The sequence below is a fragment of the Elephantulus edwardii genome, unplaced genomic scaffold (genome assembly GCF_000299155.1).
Source record: "Elephantulus edwardii isolate Elephantulus edwardi_28Jun2011 unplaced genomic scaffold, EleEdw1.0 scaffold00181, whole genome shotgun sequence".
Taxonomy (NCBI): Eukaryota; Metazoa; Chordata; class Mammalia; order Macroscelidea; family Macroscelididae; genus Elephantulus; species Elephantulus edwardii.
In genome coordinates this window covers 3381620-3407246 of record NW_006399931.1, presented here as the reverse complement: position 1 = coordinate 3407246, position 25627 = coordinate 3381620, and positions in this window count along the sequence as shown.

Below are 25627 nucleotides of genomic sequence, written 5' to 3'. Positions count from 1 at the left end.
GACCATAACTCACTCAAGCAGATATTTGCACACTCATGTTTATTGCAGCTTTCTTCACAATAGCAAAGAGTTGGAAGCAACCCAAGTTCCCATCCGCAAGAAAAAAAAATGGATAGAGAAACTATCGTGTATTCACACAATGGAATATTATGCTGAATTGAAAAGCAAAGAACTCATGAAATATTATACAAAATGGGTGACTCTGGAGGACATTATGCTGAGTAAAAGATCTCAGTCACAAAAAGAACAAATATTGCACAGTGCCACTGTTGTAAAACAAGACTGACATTGGGGTTGGTAGGAACTTAAGAAAAGTAGGGATATAATGTACACTGCATTGAAACAAATGAGGGAGACACCTGTTTAAAAGGGATATATGATTAGGTATTATTGTCGTGACAAGAGTATAGGATGAAGGCTGCATATTGGAGTGGACATGGGGAGATAGATTGTATAACAACAAAATAATTCTTCTTTTACTTTTCAAAGAGCAGAACAAAGTGGGGGCAGGGAGGTGACTGCAGGGAGAAAAGTGCAACAATGAATGAGTGGAAATCTAAAGTCTCTGTAAATTTTCATTAAAATTAATTAAAAGAGAGAGAGAGAGAGAGAAAAGATCTATTTTCCTAGGATCAAATCCAACTTGAGAGATTAGATAGGAAACTTGGTGAGGGTTTCAATGAATTTATGTCAATGAGTAGGAACAACTCAGAAAAGAAGTGTGAGAACAGATACACAACTCAAGGAATGAAAACAATGTCACTAAATTGGACTTGGGGAGACTGTCAAACTGGTACATGTTTTGCTGTGTATATTCTCAAAAATAACAAAAATGGTACTAAAAATGTGGCTTAAAAAAGGTTATAAAGGATAGCCAAATAGTGGTACCACAATACAGCTTAGATTTCTCTAGGAGACCCTTTTTTCTTCTTTTAAAACTATTAAAGAAATAAGACCAGATTTGTTGTGCCATAGATCATTATCTGACTTCACAGAGTTATTCACTACAGCTCATGTTCAATATTTAGATTTTTATTCCATATCCATTACTAAAAAGCGTAAACTCAACAGCATTACCAATAAAAGACTAAAATCCTCTTTAAAAATAAAATTAAAAATCTAACAAATCTAACTTAATGCTCTATTGCCTGATGCAAAAACTATCTCAGACACATCAATCATTCATTCATGATTTATTTTCACACCTAGTTTTCCACCTATAACTTAAAGAATTTTATCACTGCCTCCAAAGCACACGGTTTCATCTTTCACTAGCAAAGCAAAGTGGGATCTACTGAGTTCATGATGAACCAACTCAACAAATGAGAGATACTTTCAATCCAAGATGTTTTCTTAATTACCTAGACTGTCTGGGCTAGCTGCATCTATAGCTCAGATATGATAGGACAGCTGTCTGGTTTGAGAGCCAATTGACAGCGTTAGCCTTGGTTTAGCATGGGGTGTGGTTGATGAGAGAACAGTAAAGTCTGTAATCTGATGGTATTTAGATTACCAAAATGTTTTCACTGTAATGGAAAATGCAGTCTTAATTTAGGTACACTGGTCTTTGTGGTTACCTTTTATGTGTGTGTAGATCTGTAGGAGATAAACCTACACACGTGGGTGGTTTTATCTGGTTCAGCTTTGTGGGTTACAGAAAGAGAACTGCCTCGCCATTATGGAGACCATTCTGAACCAAGAAACTTACTTAGAAGGAAATACAATCAGATAAACCACTGCTGTGTTTTAACATAGAGATATTCTGCCTGGTAATATTCTCTATAGTCTTAGAAAATTGTTATCATTCTGCTGTAAATGAAAGTCAAATGAGAGTTGTGACAAACGTTTTTGTGTCATTATGATCATCTATCTTCAAATAATCTCCTCTTGTCACAGGTCATTTCAAGTCCAAATTCCAAGAAACAGATCTTGTCTGGTGAGTTTATCGTATTTTTAAAAATCAAACCTAAATGTATCACAGAACTCATCTTGTTTCATTATGGTAACGGATTTGTAGTTAAGAGAGAAAAGTACATTAGATTTACACAATTTTTGTCCTAATTTGTATCATTGGAACAACTAAAACTATTTTTTTTTTTACTTTTAAAAAACAAAAGTTTTTTTTTGTTTTTTTTTGCATGTCATATTGGCAAGTACTACCAATGTGTAGAGAAATATACAAGCCATTTTACTTTAATTTACCTTGGTCTTGCAATTTTTGTATTTTGATTTTCAGCCAGTTTCAAGAACAGTTTGTTTTCTTACTTGACGAAAGAGATCCTGAGAAAGAGTCATTCCAGATAATCTTGAGGACACAATTTTAAATTAAGTGTCCACAGAATCTGGCCCTGTAGGCAATCATTTATAAGCCTCCATCCGGCCCCGCCATGCAAAATCATCACACGTTTGTCATTTCATCTTGCAAATTGCATTCTCTGAGTCTGCCATTCAAAGAAAAATACACAAAAAATGTAGATAAAACCAATCATTCTGTCATTCTCTGCCCCGCATCTCAGTGGAGATGACGGTGACAGATGAAAATTCTTTGAAAGAAGGACTGCCTCTGTATATCAACCCAAAAGTAACTTGTTTTGCATTGTCAGATAACAATGCTGACTGGAACAATGAGAAAAACAGGGACGGGGCATCAGTGCAAAGTCCATCAGTCAATTTCTACCAATAATAAATAAATGGGGGGAAATATATATATATTCATTACATGGTTGAAAGATCCAAAACCCATAACATTTTTGCAAATATCCTGTGAGCATTTTCAAAAGCTGCTACTGAATATCAATGGACCAGTTTGTTCATCATCCAAGTTATGTAGTTATTCTTCTTTTCTTTCCTCTCTTTTGGTATGGTGCAGTCACTTTATTGATCCAGTTAAATACAGACCTTGACAAAACTGTGAGACAGAACTACTGTAAAATTGACAAACTTGTGGGGAGAAATTGGTGAAAGAATGTTATGGAAAATCAAAGCTGACACGCAGAAGCTGATTCCAACTCCTGGCGCCCCCACTTGTGCAGAGAACTGAACTGTTTGCCTCTTTCAAGGATACTTATCAAGGAAGGCACACTCATGCTGAGATCAAGCCATTTCTGAGTTTTACAAGTAAAACAAATCCTACTATTGGTCAGCCGTCACTGTTAGTAATGTCAAAATCCCCAAACTTTGCCAATCAGCTTAACTAGATGCATTGAAATGACTTGGAAAGGTGACTGTCACCTGTAAGGTTCTAAAATCACTGGGAATTCTGTATTTTGAAAGTTATACTCTGATTGTAATGATATAATAGATATGCATTTGGCTACTTACCAAGAAGCTGGTAGTTCAAACCCATCAGCTGATTTGTGGGAAAGATCAGACAGTCTGCTTATGTAAGGATTTAAAGCCTTAGAAACATGAAGTTAAAAAAAAACAAAACACACACACACACAAGAAAGAAATATGAAATAGTGCTACTCTGTCCTATAGGGTAACGAGGAGTTGAAAGTAATTTGGAAATAATAGTTTACTCTGGTTTCATACGTATAAATCAACTGCACTTCTAATTGATCTGATTTAACTGACCAGTTGACAAATCAACAACCAACACTGAAAACTGGGCCTTTGTGGATCAATTGCATTCTGTCCTCATCCAAACTTGGCAAATCGAGTGACCTTTGAAAGCAGAATATTTATCAGACAGCAGATACACACACTCCCAATTTTGACATAAATGAATTTATTTCATCTGCCTAATGTTTCATTTTCCTAAAAAAAAAAAAAAAAAGAAAATAGTCACTTTCAGTATATCCACCAAGGATATAACTTTCTCAGCTTTAATACGGACAGTGTCATTCTTGGGATTTCCTTCTGCTCCTTGACTGTTTTGTAGCATGGAGCCAAAAAGTCACCTCAATGTATCTAAAGGTCAAAAGAGGCAGTGTGGTACAGAAAGTAATGAGGAGCCAGTGTTTGTGCTCTCTCACATTTGTGTGTGAGCACCCAGTGATATTAAGTACCCTAAAAACTCCATCTTCCACTAGCACTGACATAACAGGTGTGACGGGTTATATCAGATCAGATGTTATTAAGATTATCTGAGGGGAATACACCTTTGGAACACTCCCCCTCTCCACCATGCTGGTCCATGTCACATAGATTGCAGGTCAGCAACGAGACACTGGCAATTGAGAGTCTCTCAGAACTCTTGTGCTACCAGAGAGTTGGACAATGACCAAGGAGGATAGAAGGAGAATTGATGCCTTTGAGCTGTGGTGCTGGAGAAGAGTATTGAGAATAGCATGGACTGCTAGGAAAACAAACAGATTTGTCCTGGAAAGGGTTAAACCGGGTGGCTCCTTGGAGGCAAGGATTCTGAGGCTCCGTCTGACATACTTTGGACATGTTGTGAGGAGAGACCGGTCCTTAGAGAGGGACATCATGCTTGGGAGGGTGGAAGGACAGCGCAGGAGAGGAAGGCCCTCTATGAGGTGGATTGATTCAGTGACTGGGTTATTGGGATGGGAGTGTCGGAGACGGTGAGATTAGCACAGGACAGAGTGGAGTTTAGGGCTGTTGTACATAGGGTCGCTATGAGTTGCAGGAGACTCGACAGCACATAACAACAACAACCACAACAACAAAATCAAAGACCATATTAACCTGCCCTTCAAAGTGGACTAATACTTTTAAAGACATTCATGGTGGTTAGTAGCTAAATTACTTTCAAAAGTAATCATTACAGAGCAATGCTCCACAATTTCAGTGACAGAAACAAAACATAAAAATATTGCAAACAAGATTGTCTTTTTTAGGTTGGAAGAAATAACAATGCCATTCAACAAGTAATGGACCTAAGCCTTCATTTCTCTTTGACTAATGCCGTGTATTGTGTTGAGATTGCCAGGAAGCTAACACTGTGTGTATAACAGTAGAGGTAAAAGAAAGACTGTTTTCAGAGGTCATTGCTTTTAAACCCTTTACTGAAGGATAAGAAGATTAGAAAACAGTTACCAGCCGCTGAGCTGAGACTCAACCTCTTGCCGTCTCTCTCAAGTATAAGAAGTGAAGATACTTATCAGAGAAGATGTTAGGAATTTGGATTTAACAAATGTGAACTTTGTTATTAGTTGGTCTTTTCTTTATGTAGTTCAGTTTTATGCTACATTATTGTGTTACGAGAAATACATTTATCCTAAACAAAAGACTAATTTTTAAAAAACTGTTTTATCACATTATTTAATTTATATAACAAGATGTGGCTGTTAAAAAAAAAACCAAAACACAAAATTCTAAGTCACGATCTGGAAAGATCCTGAAAGATCGTGAGGTTCAGCCTTATACCTTCAGCCAAAGAAACAGTCTTTGATTAATTTTGTAGTAAAATATGTTTATTTAAGAAAGATTGTTCAGTCACTCGACACATGAGGGACCAGATAGTTTAGTTTCCATTGCTGAGGTTGAGTATTTTGTTTTCCTGAGTGTATCAAGACTGGCTTTGTAATTTTATCTATCATATAATTTAATTTGTATTTTCTCCTCAATTTGATGTTTCTGTTCTTGGTGTGTGTCTGGTTTTACTCAAGTATCATGTACATTACTGGACTTTAGCTAGTATATGCTATCTTTTTCTCTTCATTACATTTAAAAGTTGTAGTCAGTTTTTGTTTTTAAAATGATGCAGACATTTTGTTATTGTGTGATACACACTAACTATGCTCCTAAATTATGTTTTCACTCAGAATAACAAAATAACTCTGGAATAGGACAATGCATATATAAGATTTGAAATAATGAGACTTATTACATGTATAACTTAGGACTTTGAAGTCAAGCTCTAGTGGTTTAATGGTAGGGAGTTGCGCTACTAACCCAAAGGGATATGGTTCTAATCTTCCCATCGCTCCATGGGAGAAAGATGGGTAACTCCTGGTTCTGACCCAGTTATACCTAAAAACAACCATTTCATAACCATTCTTTGCATGATTACAGATTTATCTCTCCTTAAAATAGGTGATAATTATAGTAGGGGAACTGTCCAATCTTTTAAAAAACAAAGTTGTTTGTACATGAATTCAAAAGCACAGTTGCACAATGCTTTACAGACACCCCAGACCAGAGGAGAACGATGTAAAGTGGGCTGGATTGGAGGAAATTCTGGACTCGATTTCAAGCCAGGAGTTACAGTTTTGGTTTATCTGAGCTTATGAAAGGCTCTCACGTTAAGCATAAAATACATGCCAGGGAAGGTTCTGGTATCCATTAAATGAATCATTATCTTTTTCTTTTTTTAAATGAATCATTATCTTTATGTTTCTATTTTAATTTTTTACAGTTTTCTTTCTGTTGTTCTTGGTTGTTTTTTGTTTCTTATGTAATATTTTCTATTTTTTCTACATTTTCCTCTCCTCTCTCCTTTCTCCCCACTCCCCTCTCCCCTCCCCCCCTCTCCCGTCTCCCCTCTCCCTTTTCTTCCTCTCTCCCTCTCTCCCTCTCCCTCTCCATCTCCCTCACCTAAACCTGGCCAGTGTCACTGATCGATTCTGACCCTGCAGTGCACAACAGCAGCACCTGCGAGGAGTCAGCACGTGTCCATACTCCACAGTCAAAACCACAACTCCTGTCCCACCATCTCCTCAGGAAGGGCCACTATCCACCCCTGCCAACGTGATTAACGATTGAGGCCAGCAAACAGCATCTCGACCAGTCCCACCTGCCCTATGACAACATGAAACAGAGATCTGCACACCCACGCCATCCTCCATTGCTCACAAGAGCCAGGCAACGACCACCTATGACACACCAACCTTTAGAAATCAGAGGAGCACATCCATGCCACATGCTCAGATGCACAGAAGCCAAGGTAGTGGAGTGGTTCAAGTGCTACCCCAAAGGGTTCTTGGTTTGGTGCAACACAAATACCAATGTTGGGGGGTTTTAAAGGAATAGAGTTTGTTTTCAAAGATGAATCAAAGGCCCGATTAAGTATCATAGCGCTCCAAAGTGTCTCCTTGTATTTGGTTGAATTTCAGGTTTATTTTGGACATACACATTTTATCCCCAGAAGAAATTTAAAGACAATCTCTTTCCTGCATCGACAAAATAGAAATTCTGACTATGATACATTCCTTGGATGATACGTATGTTTATTTTATGTTTGTTTATGTAAAGAAACTTTGGAAACAGAGCCCAAGAGTCTTGGAAACAATTTGTGGTGTTTCTAAGGTCACTGGGGCCTGACTGATCTGAAGGAATTAAACCTTCATAGCACAAGAAGGAGGGGAGAGGAGCTGACGTGTCCAGACTTTATCTCATGTCCTCTTTTTCCCCTCAAAAGCACTCAATCGCTAACTAAAAGGTTAATAGTTAAAACTCAGTAGTGGTTCCCAGGGACAAAGAGATAACAATCTATTTCTGTAAAGATTACGGTCTTGAAAACCCTGCAGGGCAGTTCTATTCTGTTATACAGCATTTCTGTGAACTCAAGCTCCAATTCAAGCTTACTGTCATTGGGTTTGCTTGGACTAATAGTGACCCTCTATTGGGTGTGCTCAGGCTATAAATCATAATATGAGGAGACTGACCATATTTTCCCCACTGAGGACCTGATGGATTTGAACACTGAGAGGCATGTGGCCTTTGGGTTAGCAGCTCAACTATGGACTAAGGAGCCACAGCTTAGTTACCTAGAGAGGTTCCACGTCCCTTTACTCAGTCCAAATCTAGTTCTCTATGCTCATCAAGTAGTCATACGATACATTCTCCTTTGTTTCTTGACCACAGGAAGAACAAAGGCCAGTTAGCATTCTAGCCCTACCTCATTCATTTTTTAAAATTCTTTATCTCATTTATAATTCATTATTTTGATAATATACTTGAAATACTAAGAAAACCAGGATGTGACACTAAAATACAATTGTTTTGTTTGACAAATATTTCTCTGAATTACATCAGGATGTGGCTGGATATTTTGCGTGTTTTGGTGCTGGTGTATCAGTCATTGATTCTAAAGGAAATATTTTAAAAAAATTGGCCTTTAATACCTACTAAACAAACATATCCTCTTCTGTCAGTTTGAGGACTAAGGTGTGTCTGACTCAGGCCATGGTCTTTTCAATCACCTGCTATGCATCTGAGAGCTGAACCATGAATAAAAATGACAGAAGAAGAACAGATGCCTTTGAACCGTGGTGTTGGAGAAGAGTGCTGAAGATCCAATGGACTGCCAAAGGAACAAACAGGTATGTCTTAGAGAAGGTGCAGCCAGAGTGTTCTTTAGTTACAAGGTGGATGCAGTTTTATCTCACATGATATGCATGTTGCTAGGAGATGTTATTCCTTAGAGAGGGACATGATGCTTGGAAAGATGGAGGGATGGCAAAGGAGAGGAAGACCTCCAACCACATCGACTAATAAAGTGATTGAAGCAATGGGCTTGAGTGTGATAGAAAGGATGATGTCATCACAATAGGACAAAGTTTGGATTTGCTATTCATAAGAGTGCTATTATTCTTACTCAATGATACCACCAACAACACCCTCCTCTGTACATTCACCAGAAAGCAGAGGCAATTCTAACAAGGATGTTGTAAATAGGAACTAAAGTTGCTACTTAGTTTGGTTTGCTTTCTTGACAATCAGCTTTTTGTATTTGAGAGAAAGAAAGTATATAGAGGGGCCCCTAAATGACACAGACTATGAAGAGCTTGACTATTAGGTGAAGAGTTGGTATAAAAATCTATCCAAAGGCATCTCAGAAGACAAGCTCGCACTCTACTTCTGACAAAGGCACAGGCTTAAAACCCTTATGAAGCTGTTCTCCTCTGCCCTCCTGGGTTTAGCATGAGTCAGAAATGACTGGACTTTGTCAATGGCTTTGCTGGGTAATGGTAATGAACCAGAACCTTGCAGCTTGAAGAAGCATTTAATTGTCATGTTGTGCCCTTGAAACTTCTAAAGTTCTAGGGCATGGAATGCCTCTTCCCTCTCTAATTGACCTTCCTCAATTCAGAAACATTAATGTGCCACCTTTGGAAACTGACCTCATGTCTACATAACAGGTGCTGGCCTGTAGGGAGAGTTCATACACCCCCTTTACGTGCCTTTCAGTCTTCTTAAGCATATGAACCGTTTAGAGCCAGGTCTTCCCTCTCTAGCTAAGCCCAAGGTTAACTCAAATTTAGAGCACAGTTTCAAAGTACCAACCAGAGAATTAGGACAAAAAGACAATGGTGCTGTAGCATAACATCCAGAGGGCACAAATGGATGTTCTAAGCTTGTCTCGGTTAATATTAGAGAGAACGATGGGTGCTCAATGTTCAGTTGGGAAAATCTTTGCTGGATGGTTCTCATAAGTCCCTTTGTATTCTCACTCTATTATCTTCTTCCTTTCATCTACATTTTTTACAAGATTAAGTTGTGCAGAACAGACAATTAGGGAAACTAGACTTTATGAGAAGGAAAGCAGCATTAGGATTGGAAGAAGACTTATCAACAACCCGTTTTATGCATTTGACACACCTTCCCTGCTGAAAACTGTGGAGGACCTGAAGCACTCACTACAGAAGGTCAAGGACTGTAGTCTTTAATATGGCTTGAAGCTCAACATTGAGAAAAAGAAAGATTCTTAGCACTGGGCCACATGGTAGGACCATTATAGATGGGAAAGAGAGTGAGGTTGTTAACAATTTCAGCTTATTTGGTTCCATAATTAACACTCTTGGCACAAGAAGTCAGGAAATCCAAAGATGAATTGCATTGGGGAAATTTACTCTTACAGACCTCTTCAAAGTGCTAAAGAGCAATGATGTCAGTCAAGAAACTAAGGTGTGTCTGTGTCAGGCCATGGTCTTTGCAATTACTTGCTATGCATCAGAGAGCTGGAGAATGGCAAAGAATGACAGAAGAAGAATCAATGTCTCTGAGCTGTGATGCTGCAGGAGTGAATTGAATATACCAGGATGTTCCTTGGAGGCAAGGATTTTGAAGCATCATTTCATATACTCTGGGCACGTGGCCAAGATTGATCAGTCCTTGGAGAAGGACATCATGTTTACCCTGCTGAGATGTGTTGACACAGTAACTGTGATAATAGGGTTGGTATGTCAGAGACAATGACATTGTCTGGAGATATAGGGCAGGGTGCTGAGCTGTTATACACAGAGTCAAAGGTAACTCAATGACATATAACAACAACACACTTAAAAGATGATGCCTTTCTTTAATATATAATTCTACATGGAAACAGCATAAAAAATAAATATAATGATGTTAAGAAAAATTATTTCAAAGACAATTTGCATAAACAGTGAATGCTGGGGAGAGTGTAGAGAAATGACCAGTCCAGTAGAGACTAGTGGAATCTTGGTGCCTGTAGTCTGCAGTGACCCTTTGACCCTGGAACTCAGTTTCTGTGCAACAATGGAGAAGCCCTTAAGGAGACATAAACAAATAAAGAGCCATCTAAGGTCAAAAGGGCAACATTTATCAAACGCTTGGAAAGGTGGAAGGTAGGAAGGATCAGGATAGAAGGATGAATGAAAATGCAAATCACAGGAAGGAAATGAGCCTGGCTACATTGTGAATGTTAAACTCAGTACTGGGAAGCAAAATTTTTATCAGTGTCTGAAAGGGAAAAAACAACAACGCCTTTGTGAACTTTTACTGGGATCACAATATTCATTAATTAATTAAGATTTTACAACATTGTTGTCCGAGCAAACTGACCAGTCGGCCACTGGCTACTCGGTGCCTCCCCGCCCTCCTCCAGGGTGAGCTGGGCAAGCATCCAGTGCTTAGCTCTCACCCGTGCCAGTAAAAATCCGTTCTACTAAGACTGACAGGATATTTGCTACTAAAAGGCAGATGTCAACAATGTCCCAAATGATCAATTTGTCATACCAGGCCATCATTTTTTACCTTAACTCTTTCTCCTCCTCCCCTCAGCTCAGCCTCTTCTTCCGTGTTTGTGGGCTTGGCCATTCGCCGGAAGGTGGCAGCGATTCTGTTGATGATACAGCGCACCTGTTCATGATATCACCTTCATCGAGTTGGGGGCTGGGGGTCAGGGAGTACCAACTCGCTCAGAAGCAGCCCTCTGCTAGGAGTGCGGCGGGTCTGCCACGACCCCAGGGAAGCTAAGGATGGCGATTTGCGCCACGCTTGCTAGTAGGGAGGAGTCTCAGGACATAGGAAATAGGAATAGGAAAGCCATTTTAAAAAGTAAACCCTTAATTCCACAACGTGGTCTGGGAAAAGCACGCAGCTAAGCCAATAGCTCTGAGGAGGTGATTGGGTAAAGCTTTCTCATATTCTACCAATAAACAAGCGCTCAATTGCTATGAAAGAGTTAAATTGCTTTTGAACAGTTAGCAGTTCAAATCTATCCAGAGATACATCAGGAAACAGTCCTGTTAATCAGCCTCTCAAGGTCACACCTTGAAAAGTGCACGGAATTGCTCTATCAACGCACCTGGGGCTGCCAGGAACGCCAGGGCAACTAACAGAAACAGCAATCTACTCATCACTCCGTCTCCTTTACCTTCGAAAGGGCCTCTTCACCTATTCTGAGAGAAAAGGAAAAGAAAAAACAAAAACAAAACAAAACACAAAAACCCAAACAAGCAAGCAAAAAACACCAACCCCCAAAACCAACCCTGGTGTTATGATTAAATTTTATTCTCCTCCAAAAAAGAAGGATTCCTGACCTCTGTACCTAGAAGAAGGCATGTTGGTGGCCCAGCCATTCTGAGTCTGGATGTTAACTGAAAGGTCAGTGCATTGGATCCACCAGCCAGCCACTCCATGGCAGAAAGATGGGAAGTCTCCTTACGTAAAGATTTATAACCTCGGACACCAGAGGAGGGTTGTCATGCATCAGGACTAATTTGACAGTAGTGGGCTTGGCTTTGGCACTTTAATATGGCCCTCTTTGTAGAAAGAGGTTTTCTTCTGCTATGTTAATGAGGTCACACCAGTCTAGGACAAGTGCTTGATTAAAAGGGTGTCTGATAAAAAGAGCAAATAAACAAAGATGCATACAGGGAGAAGATAAGCAGGTAAAGGAAAACACACAGGACAGATGCAGTCACGAGTTGGAAAACTCCAAGGACTGCTACTAGAAGCTTCTAGAAGAATGAGGCTACTTGAAGCTCATTTTGTTAGACATAAAATATCCAGGAGAATTACTTCCATGGCAACGAACAACAAAAGAGGCTGAAGTAGACAGTAGAGATGGCCCTCTAGAGCTTGAATTTGAACTTCTTGCCTCCCTAAACTATGTGAAAAAAAAAGATTCCTATTCTTTTCAGTCCCTTGATGAGGGACTTGTGGTTTGGTTTTGTTCATTACAAGTTCTCCCTCACTGCCGCTGAGTTGCTCTTAGGGAATTTAGGTAACAGTCTAACTTCCTTCTTTGGCTCAGAGTTGTTAAGCCCGTAGTGGAAATTTTTAGCTGTTAAAGGCAAAAACCTAAAAAGTTGCTGCTGTGTTTGTTCCAATTCACAGCGACCCCATGTGTTCAGAGCAGAACTGCTGCATGGAATTTGTTGGTTGTAACTTTCAGGAAGCCATTTCCCAGGTCTTTGAACACAGAATAGCTGGATGAGTTTGAACCTCCAACTTTTAGGTTAGTACACACTGGAGGCAAGTTGATTTCAAGTCATAGTGACCGTCCACTTGATTTCAGAAGCTATCCTTCTTAATGGAAGCCGACTGCTTTTACTTTCTTTGTGGAGCATCTGGTGGATTTGAACCATGGAACTTTCTTTTAACTGAGCAACCTACAACACACAGCAGCACCACCCAGGCTCCTTTTTCAATTAATCATCAAGAACAAAACCCTTGCAGCATGCAGTTTCCTTTCCTTATTCTAGGGAGGACTGTGAAACTGCTTAAATGGTTCCTACGGAGCCCTGGAAGTTCTGTGGTTGAGAGCTCTACTCTTAACAGAGAAGCTAAGCATTCAAACTCACCCAGCTGGTCACTGGGACAAAGATCTGATGATCGTCTCCCGGAAAGATTCTGTTCTCGCACCGCCAACCAGTTGGAACAAACTCAACCGACCATCCAGTGGTTAGGAGAACAATTACATGCAAACTACATCCCAATAGCTCCCTTTCATAAAGATATCAGCCAGGAAAACCCCAGAGAAGCAGATCTATTCAGCATAAGGTTTTACTGACACCAAACAACAAACCATTTCCTAGAGGGACACATTCTGCTGTGGAGTGAGTGATCGCTTAGTCAGAAGGGCTGTAGTCTGAGTGGACTTCTCATCAGAGTCCCCCCTGGGACCTTCTCAAACCATAGGAACACAGGCAACCTTCCTAGTGAGTCCATCTTCCTTTCCTAAGCCAAGGCATGTGGCAGATTTATTCCCTAACACACACACCTGCAGAGCTGTCTTGGCAAGCCCATTGCCTGAACAGGCTGTGCTGTTCAATGTCAGCTGCCTTTCTCTAAGGGTTACAGCAATGATTGTCTCCTTTGTAAAAAGAAATCCTGCTTCCCTCTCCCCACTGACAAGTGGCAGCATAGCTGGTGGCTGAGACTCCAGAGGGAAAGGAATTTTACTCCTCTCAGAGCTCACAAGACAGCTCTAGCAATACGAAGCCTGAGTGATGCCTACCTCTTCTGAAATGCCCATCCCTTTGTGTAAATAGCCCACACGTCTTAGAACTCCAGACACACTTTCTAAAAGTTCAGATGTTAACAGACATTCTGCAATCAGTTTTGACCTTGGGTAATCGTGCTCCTCCTGTCCAAGGGCAGATTCAACAGGAGGTGATCTATTTTGTTTTGGGTTGCTGTAAGTAGCATGAACTCAAGAAGTATAGTAAAAGTAAGCCGCTTTATCCAAGCTCGTGGTTGATCTCCAGGGAACTGAAAACGTTTTATTATTAGTTTCTTATTAGGTCTTCTGAAGGAGCTGGGGGTAAAATATTATTACTTCCATATTACAGACAAAGCAGTTAAGGCCTAAAGGCTAAATGACTGCTTTGCAAGCTAGTTGCAGCTGAAGCCCTTGTGATTCCGGGGTCAGGGGTTGAAGATTTAGAAAAACAAATAAACTAAAAATTCTGCTGTATGAAGTCTCTGTCTTGTCATTGTTGTTGTTGTTGTTATGTGCCTTTGAGTCACCTGCGACTCATAGTGATCGTATGTACAACAGCCCTAAACCCTGCTCTATCCCCTGCCAATCCTGTCTCCAACATGCCTATCCTCATTACCCCAGTCACTGAATCAATCCATCTCCTCGAGGGTCTTCTCTCCTGCACTGCCCCTTCACCCTCCCAAGCATGACATCCTTCCCCAAGGACTGGTACCTCCTGGCAACATGTCCAAAGTATGTCAGATGAAGCTTCAGAATCCTTGCTTCCAAGGAGCAGCCTGGTTTAACCCTCTCCAGGATGAACCTGTTTGTTTTCTTAGTTGTTGTTGTTGTTAGGTGCCGTCGAGGCGTAGACAACGCATAGCGACCCTATGAACGAAAGGCCTGAGCACTGTTCATACATAGTATTTCCGGAGGTAAGCCATTTCGGAAGTGTATGCTGCTCCTGCTTCCAGTCTTGTTTTCTTAGTAGTCCATGCTATATTCAATACTCTTCTCCAACACCACAGCTCAAAAGCATCAATTCTCCTTCTGTCATCCCTAGTCATTGTCCAGCTCTTTGTCGCATAGCAAGTGATTGCAAAGACCATGGCCTGTATCAGGTACACCTTAATCTCCAGAGTGACACCATTGCTCTTCAGTACTTTGGAGAGGTTCCCAACAGTAGACTTTCCCATCACAATACAGTTTTTAATTTCCTGGCTGCTGGTGCCAAGAGCATTGACTGCGGAACCAAGAAAGCTCAAGCTGTTAACAATCTCAATCTCTTTACCATCCATCCTGATTCTACCAATTGGCCCAGTCTTGTCATTGCCTAACCTAAAACTAAGTGTAAATTTATTTCTGGGAAATCTGTCCTAATGTATACTTGATTCAAGAAGCATCAAATATGTTTTGTGTTGTTTATTTTCATTAAGTTTAAGCATGAGTATATAAAACACTAAATTTTAAAAATGTGAGGCTATGTTGGTGTATTGGAATTAGTGAGACTGGCTCAGCACAGGCAAGAGTTCAGAGCTGCTTTATATTTTGGAGACACATTCTTCTAAGTGATACAGTACTTTTCTGTCAATTTGCTGTACTAAAGAAACCTCATGTTTGCTATGATGCTGAATCTTGTACATTGGGGTGTCAAATACCATAACAGTTACCTGGGGTGGACAGTATTTGGAGGAACTCCCAGTTTAAGACAGGTTTGGGAGCAGGAGTGGCATCCACTTCCTAAACAACATGCCTCTAGAAAATCTATGAACTTTGAGAAACGATGATAATTATAGAAAGGCTTAAGATCTTTTGTTCAGAGGGTCACTGTGAGTCATGCTTGACTCAATGTCAACAGCAGCAGCAGCAGCATACTATTACTATTATCAGTAGATAGCTGTATTATTTTTTTAAAAAAACTTAGATTCAGGGCTTTGTGAACACAGAGATGTTAAATATGTGTCACTCTATCTATTTTCTATTTATTTTGTGGCAAGTACAATTGTGGGTAAATTCTGATTATTCATGTGAGAACAATAGGTGTTCCGAATAGTGGGATACTATTTTAAATGATGCTGATTCTAATCTTCTCAAAGGCACCTTTGAAGAAAGGTCTGGCAATCTATGTCTGAAAGATCAGTCACAGAGAGACATGTGGAACACAGTTCTACTCAGACATGCATGCCATCTCCATGAGCTTGGATTTGCTGCACAGGGAATGGTTCTTATAGGAGGAAGCAGCAGCTGTGAATGGGTTAAATGGCTCCTGTTTAATCCCAGTGGATGGATGTCTATTGCTCCACTTTGAAACTGAACTGACTTGAAGTTCTTGAAGAATAGCCATCGTGTTCACTGGACCCCCTCTGGTGGCCCAGTGGTAAGAAACTGCTATAATCCCAGAACCACGTTGCTCAAACCCATCATCAGCCTTTGTGGGAGAAGGATGTGCAACCTCCCGCGTGACTTACTGCCTCTGAAAACTCACTGACAGTCAACTGTGGTTTGGTGCTGACTCCACAGCACACAGCAGCAACACATGGAACAGACATAGACCCATGTGCATAGGAGCCACGTGCACCTGGTCTGTTCTTCTTGTTTCCCCAGATACACTGTGGCTGTCTGGGTACCCTGCTCCTTTCTAGTAGGCTGACCCACACAGAAGGGTTCCTGCGCTAAGCTGATTTCAGCCTTCGTATAGTATCTGAGTGCAGAGGAGGGTGGCCTTGAAATAGGTCTTCTTCTTTCTCCCTACTTTGCTAGTTGTTCTGAGTTGACTGCATCCATCTACTGAAAATTCACCTCACAACAGTGAATTGAAAGCATCTCAGAAACTTTGCATACAAATGACACTCATGATTTTAAGCAGAGAAAGGCAAGTGCAGGCGGGACTGGGCAAGATGCCATTTAAATTATATCTCCTCCATAAATCCCAAACTTTTACTAGGTTGAGTGCTGGAAAATTATTAAAGTCATCTGTATTATTTTGATATGAAAATGTGCTCATATCTGCATTTTCTCAATGTTTCTTTTCATTTCCCAGTGAATTATACAGAAATGTTGGGTGGCATAAGCTGTTAAGTGTTCCACTATTACCAAAAAAAGTTGAAGTTTGAATCCACCCAGAGACGTATTGGAACAAAGGTCTGGTGATGATCTGAAAAGTCATAGTCTCAGAACACCCAAGGGAGTCCTATGTTAAGGTCCTATGTTAAGGTGTTGCCAGGAGCTGGTGTTGATTCAAAAAGATTACCAACAACAACATATATGAGACAGACTTTCTTCAGGCTGACATATGATTCCTTATCCTGGGCAAATAGCTTCTTTACTTTCCCTTTACATAACCAATAACCTCCCATATTCACTCACATCAGTGACCATGGTCAACAGGAATGGGGAACCTTCGTGGCCTAGCGGGTAGGAAATTGTGCTTCTAACCCAAAGGCTACACTTCACTGTGGTTCGAATCCACCAGCGGCTCTATAAGAGAAATAGTTTCTTAATTTTCCCTTTAAACAAAAATAAAATTTTCTTAAAAAAAAATAAGCTCCCATACTCACATCAATGTCCAAGGTCAACAACATATGTTGTTAAAGTCATGGGGAATTTCTGTGCCATCTAGGATGATTTGGTTCCAGGCTAGTTAGACTTGATAGACTTTGAATCCCTGCTTCTTCTTACACAATGTCACATTCATAATCACAAGTTAAATTTCAAAGACACTCAGTAAACAAGAGAATCTAAAAGATGAAATGTTTTCCTTCTCGGCAATGCCATAGAGACAGTGATTAGCTTTTCCTCTAGCTGTGGTCAAACCCTGCTGGAATCACTGGGGACGGTACAGATGGACTCTTTGCATAGTTAGGACATACATCACATTTCTTGAATGAATTAAGAGGTCATACTATATCACCTTCTAATTCCAAGCAAAAGATTTTTGCACATCCTGAGAGGTAGTTAAACAGCCTGTATCTAAAATGTTGTTCCTCTGTTGAAGTCTGTTTTGACCTGATGACTTTATCTAGTTGTACTCTTTGTTTTTCTGGACTTGGCTGTGCAGATTCAGGCCTTCTTCTCAGGTCAGCTCGCATATCTGGTGTCAGTTATCTGTCTTTCTCCCTTATGTCACTCCTTCTCTTACAACTTCCCAAAATTCATTGCGCTAAGGTGACCCTCCAGAAGACTGTTGGAGACTGTCAATCACATGGAAGAGATTGTCCATGTTTCTTTGATGGAATGGCTGGTGATTTGAACCGCTAGCAGGCATGGCCTTTGGAATAGCAGTAAAATTCCAAAGGGATTTGAATGAAATCTTAGTTATCTTCATCCAGTTGCATATGTGTGTTTGTGTGTGTTACTGTCTGTCTTCAACAGTGTCCCAATTATTGTACTGCAGCTTTGATTTAATAGATATCAGGTGTGACACACTCTCTTTCTCATGTTTTAGAGACATTTCTTTGTAGGCCAAAGGAAATCCCACTGCCTCCAAAGAGAGACTTAGGAAGTCATAGTCACTAAAATTAAAAGACAACTGAAACAGTATAAAAAAAATGAAAAAGGATAATGCTGAACCACATACCCTCATCCAAACCTTCATTTGCACAGTGAAGGGTTTTAATTGAGGTCTAGTTTCTCAACAGAAAGAACTATTATTGTATAATTAACCATCATTCAATGTCACAGATAAAGCAAAGACTGAAAAGAAGGAGAAAGGGGAAGGGGGGGGGACACTCAACACATCATGAATGCATAATAATGTTTTTGTTTGTGAAAAAAAAATATGCATTTTGTAGATCATACAACAAAACCAAACCTAAACCATGCTTGATAACATGAGTCTCCAATGTGAGCCAAGAATGAAATGCTGTTAAACTTAGGTTTGAACCAAAGTCAACAGTTTCAGAATTCTTAAAGAATAATTTGTGATTAGTTCCCATAAAGTAGACTCACAACATGTTTTTGTCATTGCCAGTATTTAGAATTTAACAGATGGTGCATGCCATCTCCCAAGGAACCTACAGCATGATTAACAGTTTCTATTTAAATTGTAATTCTTGTTTGCAATAAAGCAACAAATATTAGTAGAAGCAGGATCTCTAGTACGCATGTGCACAGGCAACTCAATTGCAGTGTGTGTGTGTGTGTGTGTGTGTGTGTGTGTGTCTACGTGCCAGGAGAGAGGGTGAGGAGAAGAAATTGGTGAAAAGTATCCTGTAGTTCATTAGACTGAGAAGCACATGACTTTGGCCTTGAGATTGTCAAGCTCCAAAAGGAAAAACACTATTACATAGTCAAGAATTATCATTTCTATCAAGGAAAAAGCCAAAGTAATCTTCTTGTCACTTAAGCACTTGAAATGTCCATGTCGAGCATTTTTCTGCTCTTTCACACTTGGGCTAAAATCTTTGTACACTTACCAGTAATTATAATGTAGAACAAGGAGCCTATAGAAATAGAGTGGAAAAACAACTTGAGAACAAAGCTTTGCTCGGGATACATACTTTGACCTTAAAGAAGGGACCTCCTTTCTCATTCCTCCAACCCAATGGCTCTCAAGTTTATTGAGTAGCACCCTCTGGCAATACTTATTTAAAGGCAAAGCCTTGAGCCTTCCCACTAAAAAGTTCAACTATCTGATATATTAAAGTGAATCTTAAATAGAGTCGTACCAGTTGCCAAAGATCAATTCTCACTCATAGCAACTCCATGTATATCAGAGCAGAACTGTGCTCCATCAAAGACCATCTCTTTGGAAGTCAGTCGCCAGGCCTTCCTTCGGAGGTACCTATGCATGGACTTAAACTTCAACTTTTTGGTTAGTAGCCAAGCACATTAAGAGACTAGACCACCATATGACTCCAGACTTGTTGTTAGATGCCATGGAATTGACAAAAAGGAAGATTTACTATATATCTACTTTTGTAGCAGCAATATTCACAATAGAAAGACAGTGTGGAGCAGCTCAAAAGCCCCTCAACAAATGGATTGAGGAATGATAATATGTTCACATGATTCAACACGATGCAGCACTCAGGAGCAATGATAGTTTTACAAAACCAGCAACTATATAACATAGAAGAGTCTTATTATTCTGAGAGTCAACTCAATCTCATAAGGAAAATAGTGCATGAGATCATTATTTTTAAAATAGAAGGATAACCAGTAATATGTGCATAAAAGTGCAAAAGGGAAAGAGTAAGGGTTGGAAGGGACTGAATGTGGGGAGGGGTAGAAATCACTGGATGGCAAAGTTTGGTGGGCAGAGGGAGAGGGTAAAGGGATTGCGAAAAGTCCAATGGAGACTTGAAAAGGTGGGGTAATGGTATGCATAGATCAATGTTGATTAATGTTATAAAATACAATGTATAGAAATGGTCATATGAAATACAATGTGAATGACAGAATGCACGAAACACAATGTACATAAATGAAACACAATGTATTAACATTTTTAATTCAAACCAATATAAATTTTGTAATCATAATTTGTTCTGCTAAGATTAGTAGCAGGCCAGTCATAAGTACTGAGCCAATACTATTCCAACTGCTTGATACGTTGTATAACTCCATGATTTCTGACAGCAGCAGCCCCTCCTTTGTTCATTTTCCCCTTGTCTTCTGGGTCCCTTGGCTTTGGTAGTTCCTCTGGAAGGCCTCCCAGAGACTTAGACCCATCAGGAGAATGACTCATATGACTACAGTTATTCAGGCTGGTTTTGCAGAGACTGGTGAACATTGTAGACTATTCATTGAAAGCAGGCATTTCAAAAAGACTAGTTCTGAGGTCCCATGAGTTATATAAGCCTCCAGTAGAGAGGGGTTTGTATCCCACCCCAGTCTTCTCTCCTTGATGCAAAACATACTTCAGCACAAAATAAATAGTTTAATTATTAATAATTTGGAAATTAATAGTTTATAAATTATTTATTTATTTACAAATAGTTTAATCATTGGCTGGGAAAGATATTTTGAATGATAAACCTTAGACACTATGAAAATTTTTTTAAAAATCTTTAAAATAAGTCTTAGAGTCATGTTGCATTGAGACAATCTGCTGTCAAGGACCTCTCCAAAGTGCTAAAGAGCAATAATGTCAGTCTAAAGACTAAGATGTGCCTGATCCAAGTGATGATCTTCTTAACTTATTACTGCACATCTGAGAGCTAGAAAATTAATCAAGATGATAGAAAAAATAATCTACGCTGTGGTACTGGATACAAGAATTGTACATACCGTGAGCTCCCATGAGAACAAACAGTTCTTCCTAGGAAAGGTGAAACCAGGTTTCTCTATGGAAGGAAGGGTTTTGAAACTCTATCTCACATAATGTGAGCATGATGTCAGGAGAATCCAGTCCTTGGTGAATTACATGATGCTTGGAAGAGCAGAAGGTCAGTGCAAGAGGAAAACCCTGCATGAGATGGGTTGACACAGTGACTGTGGTAATGGGCTCAGACATGCCCGAGGTGGTGAGGTCAGCTCAGGAGAGGTCATGGTTCATAGGGTCATAGCTGACTCAGTGACACATTACAGCAACATCGTATCCGCGCACATTTGCAATATGGATTGGTACATTTTTCCACTGAAATGTTGTCTGTGTAGTTTTTGCAATCATAAATGGGTTTTATTCAACCATTAAAGAATTCAAACATAAGTTTCCATCATATGCTAGTGATCTGTGAACAACCTTTAAGCAAAATCTTCATTAAATATTTCAATTACATCATGTGGCTGCATTTTGTAATTTCTGCAGTTTCAGAGTTCTTTTAAATATTTATTTAGCTTAATTCAGCATAAGTCATTTCATCCTGGATTTGAATGCTATACTCAGACATATAATGATAGAAAGAAGAAATCATTATTATGTATTAAGGATGAGAATTAAGTTAAAATATATTTTAACCCTCTTGTGAATTTCCAAAGCTGACAGCAATAAGGAATCTACCAAGAAGGCATTTTCTCCTCAGAATTCATATTAAACATCCCACTTTTATATTCCGTAGGCAGAATGAGGTCCATGAATATGTTAATTGTATTTGAGCACTATATGATCAATATAATTAGAAATAAAACATGTTGAAGAAGGAAAATTCTCCCAAGTGGTTCTGAGTTTAAAAATCAAAACAAAGAAACAAGTGAAAAACTCACTTTCTCAATTGGAGGCAGATATGGATGTCTGTTAGTTAAAAATCCCTACTGTTTAAACTGGCATTTAGATCCTTTCTGAAGAGTGAGGTTATTTCAACAATAGGATATCACAGCTTTTTCAAAACAGCAAAGGCCTATCACACAGACCCGCAGTGCTTCAGTCCGGTGACTTACTCCATAAAGTCATTATGGCCTGTTGTGTCTGTCAGCAGCCCAGAGCCCCATTAAAGACCCATTTCCGATCTCAGACCCCCACTGTTAACAGCGTGTCCTGAAATCCTAGCCACAATGCCCTAATGGCTGTGACAATTTTCCAATTGGAGTTTTCATTTTACATACCTCACACTTAGACTAGTTTTCACGTCCTAAAAATTATCTCCCAAATTAGTGTCAAAGAGACACCTAGATATGACCTACACAACAACGTGACTTAACAACTTAAACTCTTGTAAACGCTTTTCCCCTGAATAGATTGTTAGGCACTGGTACGCTGATTGTCAGCTGAGTAGCTAAACCCTTTGTCCCTTCTGACCTCAAAGATTTAGACTTACCAGTAAAAATGCAGCAAGATCCCTGCCAATTCTGTCTTTTCACTCTGCCAGGAATTTCCATTCTGATAGACTTTGGAACAGTAAACAGCTTCTGGTAACAGCAATACTGAGGTTATGTGGCCTGATAAATAGTCGTTAGGATATAACATTGTTAGGACAGAATTATAGTAGTTGGGGTCAGTGTGGGCTAAGACGGAGGGTATTCTCCCAGTGCTGTGGTCTGCCAGTTCTATTCTTTGCTCAATTACTGGTAGATAATTTAGCACTGAGAATTACTCATCTTTGTCCTGATATTTCTATTTGAAAGGTACAATAATAGCATTGTGCTATATCCTAGGAAGAGGATCACGTACTAGTGATCCCAGACTGCTACTTGTGCAGGAGAGACATAATTACATCTCATCATTTTAGCACATAATAAGAATACAGTTGTAAACCATTTAGGTGAACATCTGAAGAAAGTGGATAAAGACAGGTGTAACAAATTATATAATTAAGTGACTCACGTGATTTTAACACAAGTTGCAAATAAGCCTTTCAAGTCTTGCCACTGTTTATGGGCTTCTTTTCAAGTTTATTTGAAATACTTTACATTCAATATAACAAATTATAAATGATAAAGGTCTTCTGGAGCTTGACTTGCCATGTGCACAGAAAACTCTTAAGAATTGCACAGCAGAGGCAATTCAGAATGAAAAATGAAAACCCTGATACTCTTTTCCCAAGATGTACCTGTTCTTGGGCAGTCCATGGGATATTCAGTACTCTTCTCCAACATTGGGACTCAAAGGTATCAATTTTTCTTGTCATTCTTACTCAAGGAATTAATAGAAAGTGATTGACAAGACCGTGGCCTGAATCAGTGCTTCAGACTGGCACCATTGTTACTGTTGTGTAGCATCGAGTCAGAGCTAACCCCTAACTGGCATTCCAGCAGGTTTCCAGAGGCAGTTAAATGCATAGGAGGAGATTGCCCAGCCTTTGCCCGGGAGCAGCTGGTAGATTTGAACCACATGCCAGATTGCAGTGCAGATTTTTACCATTGACACCACTGCTTCTCAGTAATTCGGAGAGGTCCGTGACAGTGGTCTTGCTTATGTAATACCCCTCTTGATCTCCTGACTGCTATTACCAAGAGTGTTGCTTGTAGATCCAAGTAAGATGAAATTTTGACAATTTCAATCTTTTCTCCATATATCATGATGTTGCTTATTCATCTGGTGGTGAGGATTGTTGTCTTCTTGAGGTAGAAATGCAAACCATGTTGAAGGCTGTCATCTTTTTTCAAGACTTTCAAATCTGCCTCAATTTCAACAAGCAGGTTTTATCATCCACATAACATGGGCTGTTGATAAGACTTCCTTCAATTCCCATTGAGTCTGGCTTCTCAAATGATTTGCTCAGCATAGTAATTGAACACGTGTGGGTAAAGGATATAACCCTGATGTAGACCTTTCCTGATCAGGAAATATGTAGTGTTCCCTTCCTCTGTTAGAGCAACAGCTCCTTGGTCTAGGTGTGGATTTTGTATGAGCATAACTAAGTGTTCTGAGTGTTCTAATGTTAGCTATGTATGGCTTGTCGTGATTCACATAGTCAAATGCCTTTGCATAGGCATAGTTAAGAAAACACAACTAGACATTATTCTGGTATTCTCTGCTTTGATCCAGGACCCCTCTGGCATCAACAACGATATCCTCAGTGCCACAGCGTCTTCTAAGCTCATCTTGAACACCTGGCAGGTCTCTCTCAACGTACTATGCTAGTCATTTTTTAATGATCTTCAACAATAATTTACTTGCATTTCACATCAATGATATTATTTGAAAATGTCAAATAATGTAATTAATGTCAAATTCAAGTATTTTGTTGGAACACCTTTCTTGGGAAGGAGAACAAATATGTATCTCTTCAACTCAGCCAAGCAGCTGTCCTTCGAATTTTCTTGCAAAGACAGTTCAGCACAATCATTGAATAGTTGAAATATGTCAGTTGGTATTTGAATTGGGAAGGTACTAAAATAATGAGGGGAAGAATCATTAAACCAAAGCACCACAAAGAGCCCCTCCATAAGTAAGTTGGGTTATCTTCAGGTGTTTTTGCTGATCTTTCTTTTTCAGGGGCTTTCAATGGAGTCCTGGTTGCAGAGCGGTTAAGAGTTGACTGCTAACCCAAAAGCCGATGGTTGAATGTACTAATCGTTACTCATGAGGCCACCTGTCATTGTTAGATGCCACTAGATTGACCACTACGATGGCGACCCTATGGACAACAGCTCTGTCCCTCCCTCGTATAGTTCATGCTCACCGACTCTAACATGCTTCAGCCCATTGCTAGGGTCCCTATTTCTTTTAGGTGACAGAGTTTGCATAAGATTACCTAAAGAATTACATGATCTCAGCACTTTTTATTTATTTGTATAGTAAGAAATTAAACTCATTTTTTGTCTAACCTAGCTAGCTAACTTCCCCAATGTTCTTTGGGCAACTTTTAACATTTACTACTGGCTTTCTCCTGACTTAATAAGTTGAATAACATCTTTATTATATTCATATATGAGAGGGATGACTTTGAAGAATATTTTTTTCAAAACCACAATACTAAATTTGTTCCCCATCAAGTTTCAGAATATTATAGTATGTTCTGGTGAACTTATTGAATGACACTTATGTCATTGGTTGGAAGCTCTGCAGGCATGGGCCATAGGTGGTTGCCCTGTTAACTCACACATGGTTTCTCCGGTGGTTTGAATCCATCAGTGGTTCTGAGGGAGAAAAAGGAGCAGTCTCTGCGCATGGGGTTTAGAACCTCCGAAGATCCACTTGATGAGGGTCATTCACTGCATAGTTTGTTCAGACTGGATGACAATTATTTTTTTGGTGTTTGGGGTTTTGTTTTTGTTTTTTTTTTTTAATTTTTATTTCTTTTTAGTTTGGATATATTAGTTAATAATGTTATACTGCTTATTTAACAAACTGAAGTATTATGCTAAAAACGTCTCTTCTGTTAACCACATCATCACCTCCATCACTGGCCACCTAATGAGTGGGTAACAGCTAATTCTTTGTTTCTCCCCCCTCAATAGATCCTGCAGCATTGTTTTGCCTTCCATCCTTTGGACACATAATCAGAAGCCAGTCCTTAGAAAGGGACATCATGCTTGGAAAACTGGAACGTCAGTAAAGGAGAGGAAGACTCTCAATTAAGAGGAGTGACATCCATCACAGGAGATTAGAGCGAGGGCTGCATGGTGGAGGGGACCTGGGGGAGGGTTTGTAAAACAATGAAAGAATCTTTTCTTTTACTTTTCCATAATTTTTGGACTCATGTACTTATAACTTGTTAGTCA